Source organism: Gavialis gangeticus, unplaced genomic scaffold (assembly GCF_001723915.1).
Source record: "Gavialis gangeticus isolate Ggan-Ray unplaced genomic scaffold, GavGan_comp1, whole genome shotgun sequence".
Lineage (NCBI taxonomy): Eukaryota > Metazoa > Chordata > Crocodylia > Gavialidae > Gavialis > Gavialis gangeticus.
Window position 1 is genome coordinate 2,205,800 of NW_017728973.1, and position 5,861 is coordinate 2,211,660.

The 5,861-nt window shown below is 46.3% G+C and overlaps 1 protein-coding gene across 4 annotated transcripts in view; it reads left to right on the forward strand.

Moving 5' to 3' along the window:
* Nucleotides 1–5,861, forward strand: part of ZNF385C (zinc finger protein 385C) — a 203,589-nt gene that overhangs the window by 36,903 nt on the left and 160,825 nt on the right. The window lies entirely within an intron of this gene.

Below are 5,861 nucleotides of genomic sequence, written 5' to 3' on the forward strand. Positions count from 1 at the left end.
GCTTTTGCTACCTCGGTGAGCTGACCCAAGAATTCCTGGTCAAGCTCTTCTGCCTGGGTAGGGGGTCTATAGTAGACTCCCACCAATAGGTCCCTTTCCCCTCTTCTGCCTTGAACCCTAACCCAAAGCACTTCAGAGTGCTTCTCCCCTGATTAATTAGCGAGGACGTGTATTCCTCCTTGATATAGAGTGCCACTCCTCCCCCTCTCTTTCCTATCCTGTCCCTCCTGTACAGCCTATAGCCCTCAACATTCACCGCCCAGCGGAGTTGTGGGGAGGAGTAAGTGACCTAAGCTCAGTGAAAACACATGCACGCACAAAATCTCTCAGTGGTAGAAAAGGAGTGCGGGGATTTCTGAACAACATTTCAACAATTTTTTAGTGTCCTTGGTGGGGCTCAGCCGCATTTGCTTCTTGTGATATACAAAGCTAAGTATTTGGAAAAGGACAGAGGGAAACTGTCCATAAACTGCTCTAGGAAAAGCAACCTGGAATAGAAAACCTCTTTTGGTAAGGTGCTTCCCTTTGCAAAAGGCCAGTGCAAGCCAGGTTCTTTACTCAGCTCTCATGTTCACATGCCTTGTTCTGGGCCTGGTCTCAGGGACCAATTACACCCTTTGTAAATCCCCAGCAAATGGCCCATTAGTTTTCAAACCCTAATAAAAGTCCAGCCATTTAGTTTCTGATGAATTCATAACAGCAGCACAATTTGTCTCTAGTTTTATTAAGCTGGAGGGACTTTCAAATAAAAAAAAAAACATTGATTAGCTATTGACTTTTGCTGGAAGGCTTTCTCTGTGCGGTGGCTTCCACATAAGGTCAGGGCCTCTTTCTCTCTGTATATTGATTTCAGCTCAGTCATTTCAGAGGCTTTTTATAATCCAGTTTAATTCAAAAAAAATCTCCGCGGTTTTTAAACTCTCAGCTAGAGAAGAATCAGTGAAGTTACCAGTGGCTGCTCCCTGCAAACACAGTCCAGGCCTTCTGTAAAAGGCACATTTTGAATAGAAGAGAACAGGTCAAATTGGGTTCTAGCAGGACCATCAGAAAGCTAATGCAGTGTTGGGAACAGGGGAACCTGCCTTTCCCCAAAATTCATGAACAGTAGGGATGCTCCACTGGCATCCCAGGTTGGTACCAACCTACATGTTAGCATGCGTGTGCATGCCCGCAATTCAATTTTAGTCCTCAGTAGCTGACCTAGTTCTGCGCAGATGACTTAAACTCCTGACAGAATGGTTCCTCTCTGGCTTCAGGAACCATTTCAGGTGATTTTGATATTAGCTGTCAGCACTGCAGCCAAGTGAAGTGATCATCATCAACCTTACCAGAAGTGAACAAAGAGAGGGCAACTGTGTTAAAACGTAGGGCTGTGGTGCCACAGCTCTGGGTTCAATCCCTGGCACTGCCATGTGGAAAAGCCAGTTTACTGCTCTGCGCTCCTGTTCCCCATGTAAGAAAGGGGATGAAGGCGGTCTGCCTTGCTGTTATGCACTCTGGTATTTCTCTATAAATGGCTAGCTGCTTGGAGGCCAATGCTGGGTGTGGGTGGTATCTCCACTTCTGGTTATAATTAAGTAAGTTTCTACCCTGCTATTTTGAGAGAGAAGCTTAAAACCCACCCCTGAAGGAGTCCTGAAGATTCAAAAAACAGACAAACTTGGTTGCTTCAGTTTTAAGAAATAACCTAATTTTGAAGTCATTCTCATGTTTTAATATTGCGTTTGGCTGATTTGCCTGCTAGGGCTATATGCTTTCCCTGCCCAGGCCAATCTCTCACTGTATTTATGAACAGTCCCTAATGCAATAGAATTGATCTCAGCTGAGGGGTCTAAGTGCCATCACTAGAAAAAAGAAAAAGGCATTTGTTTCCTTTAAATGAATGGAACAATAGCAAGTGGGAGCCTCTTAGGGATGGTCTCTTGATGGAGAATAACGTTTCACAACTCTGACAAAGATCGAGCAACTCTTTTGGTGATGAGGCTTGAAAAAAAAGTCAAAAGAGCAGCACCCATCATAGAAAATGATGAGCAACTGTAAATAATGAGACAGAGAGAAATACAGCCCAGCGCATGTAGGAAGGACATAGATCATTTTAAAGGCTAACAATTGTCAGGGCCATGGCTTTGTACATGTAAATATAGAAGAATTACAGTTCAGATAACTACATCTTCTGCCACATACAGTCTTTCTGCAGAACATCCTAAAATATGGGAAGTACAGGGTGGTGTTAATGACTGATGAAAGAGTAAGGGTTAATCTGTTAACACTGATAGCTATTTTAAAAGGAAAGGTAAACTCAGATCTTCTGATGTGCTATCTGTGAGCTCTAAAGGGTGAAGGGATAGCTGTGTAATGGAAGAGGTGGCCCTCCTAGCTTGGTAGGTCCTGGCTAAGGCCAGTGTCCTGGATAAGCTTCTGTTCTGGGCTACATTAAACTGACTGCTGGGAGAATTGACTTTGCCCCTTGCTACCACAGTGTTTCCTTTGCCAACAAGACTGGCAGGGACACAGGGTAACAGCTCCTTGGATAGTGGGCCTTTATTTACATGACAATAGCAACTGATAAAACTGCATCCACACGGTGCTAAATGCTGCACCTGCACATCATGAGAGATGGTCCTTAACTCAAAGAACTTTCAAATTAAAAAGATCAAGAGACAAAGAGCAGGAAAGGGGAACAGATGTGGAAAGCGGAAGTGTTTTCCCCAAGGTCTCTCAGTACATCAGTAGCAGAGTTGTGAATAGAGCCCATCACTGCTGGGTCCCAATCCAGTGCCCCACCCTTGAGCTGTGCTGCTGTAAATTGGCTTGACCTACTCCCTATGAATAGGCTGCATCTTTTGGAGCGTGAGAACATGGCAATAGTTAAAAATAGACAAATAAATGAAGAAGGGAGGGGCAAGTCTAGGTAAGAAGGCTGAGTGAGTCGGGTAAGCGTGAGCAGAGATTTGTGGGTAGTGTAAAGCTGTCGCTGTGATTTAGGGCTGGCTACTGAAGCTGCTTTATGCACCCAGACAGTCAGTCGTAAGCAATATAAAATTCCCTATGAAGAGGTGATCTTTGCTAGTCATGCTCTGTGTCATTTTTCTCAGGGTGATCTCTCCTTTCATAACACGATGCTATTGCAGCACGTTTATGCACAAGGGAGAGGGCTGGATTCCTCTGATTTAAGAGATCGCATCAGCAGAATGAGACTGGCTTGCTGTTGCCTCATAGAAGAGCAGAGTGAAGATCATGGGGTTGGCTGAAGGCTGTGATAGGGATGCTGGCTCCCCTAACATCTGAATGTCACCGGTTTGACTATATTTATGCTCACAGCTGCCCTGTGAGGTCAGGTGTCGTGGTTATTCCAATTTTACTGCACCAAGAGGCTAGGGGGCTTTCCTAAAGTCACAAATGGAATCTGTGGCCATGCTTGGGATTGATTTTGGGTCTCCCAAGTTCTGGGCCATTCTTCCTCACCTGGCACATTTTAGTCACTGTGCCTGGTGGTAACTTTTCTTCTCCATATACTAATGGGAACAGGAAATGTCTTCTTCTGCACGTGTCCAGACTGGGCACTCTGGAGGCTGCTCCTATGCAATACCAACAGCAACTAGAGTTGCAGTGGGGCATGGCAGAACTGAGTCCTGACAGCCTCTGGGTGGGAGGCAAGTACTACCCACTTTTTACAGGCCAGAAGAAGGGGTCGCTGTTGCTTGACCTGGCCCCAGAGACCCTCCCTCCTCCCCGCCACCCACCATAGGAGGGAAGTCCTCAGGGTGTGTTTGGGCCATGTTGGCCTTTGTCAATTGTCCTCTGCACTTAGGATAGAACAATCCCATGTACCAGTACAGGCTGCGGGCTGACTGGCTAAGCAGCAACTGTACAGGAAAGGACCTGGGGGTTACAATGAACAATAAACTGAATATAAGCCAACAGTGTGCCTTTGTTGCAAAGAAGGCTAACATCATACTGAGCTATGTTAGTAGAATAGTTGCCAGAAGATTTAGGAAAAAATTATTCCCTTTTATTCAGCACTGGTGAAACCACATCTGGAGTACTGTGTCCAGTTATGGGTCCCCACTACAGAAAGGAGGTGGACAAATTGGAGAGAGTGCAATGGAGGGCAGTGAAAATGGTTCAAGGGCTGGAGCACATGACTTATGAGGTAGAGGTTGAGGAAGCTGGGCTTATTTAGTCTAGAGAAGAGGAGACTGAGGGGAAAATTAAGAGCCACCTTCAGCTACCTGAATTGGGGGTTCATCAGAGGAGGGAGCTAGACTGTTCTCTGTGGTGGTAGATGACAGACAAAGAGCAGTGGTTTCAAGTTGCAGCAAGGGAAGTTTAGGTTGGATATTAGGAAAGACGTTCTCATGAAGAGGGTAGTAAAGAACTGGAACAGGTTACCCAGTGAGGTTGTGACCATCCTTAGAGGTTTTCAAAACCTGGCTAGACAAAGCTTTGGCTAGGATGATCTAGTTGGGGCTGGTCCTGCTTTGAGCAGGGGGTTGGACTAGATGGCCTCCTGAGGTCCCCTCCAACCCTAAATTGTCTGTGATTCTATAAGGGATGCCACAGAGCTAGCAGGTTGTGTTCTGCAGTGCATTGCAAAACTATCTCAAGCTCCCTCAGTTTGAGGCCTGTCACCGCTTTCTCACAGAAGACTGTCTGGTCATAGACAGCTGCATTGGCAGAGGCTTCTGTCAATGCCGTGATGTCTTTTAGTTGGAAAGTACAGGCTTGTGCAGGCTCATGGCTGATGCTGTGGGCTGGTTTAGCCCTCATCCACCCCCAGATTTGCACAAGTTCCATTCAGTTTAACAGATGCAGATACTTTTGTGCAGGCTCCTATGTTGGCTTGCGTGGTTTATGTTGATTTAAGTATGTATGCAAGGACACATCTTACATACACACATGTGTGCACACATGCACACGCACCGACACACACTCCAGTTTGGCTTAAGGTATGAATTTAAACTGGCCCAAAAGAACTGGTAGACACTTGTCCGGAAACCAGTCTGATTGAAATTGCCTGAGAACAACTTTTAAGCTACACCAAGGCTGTCCAAAAGGCTTCATGCAGCCTGAGCAGGGTTAAGTTGCAACCTTCAGTTTCCTGCCCAGCCACAGCTGGCTGCAACAATGATGAGGCAGATGCCTGTGTCATGTGGGGAGAGAGGGACATCCACACTGTGGGGCCTGGGATTCCCATGACTTGGCCTGGAGGAGCCCATGAGCGTGCAGCCCACACTGGCTTGGTGTCTGGCTGCTTAGAAATTGGACAGCGCTGAGTTACACCAAGCCAGGCCACCTTTGAACTGTTCCTGATGTGTCCACACTGCAGTTTGCTTCAGCTGAAGGATGTGGACATGCAAACAATTAACTGTGAAGTGAAGGAGAGAGGGCTTGCTGTATGCCAGCTGCTTCCTGGCAACTGCTCACGTCCTTGCTCTTACTTTTGTGTTATGGGAAAGCTAAACTGGGGTAGCTTAGACGTGTGGGGAAGGCTGGCTGATTACCTGTTTTGTGCCACTACACAGAAGGGAAAAATAAAAATAATGCTCCCAGGGATAAGTGGATTCAAACCCCTTTCCTTGGTGCGCGCTTCATTAATGCACAGAAGTCTAAAAGAAGAGCAGACCATCTCAGAAAAGCTCCTGGTAACAGCCTCCATCCAGCCTCACCCAGGCAGTTCAACACTGAGGTAGGAGGCAGAGTATATATGCATCTTAAAGACTTAACTAAATCAGAGATGCATAAGCTTTCATAAGCATAGATTCATAGATTCATAGATTAAGGGTCGGAAGGGACCTAGTAGATCTTCTAGCCCGACCCCCCGCCAGGGCAGGAGAACAACAAAAAACCCCAAAAAGAGA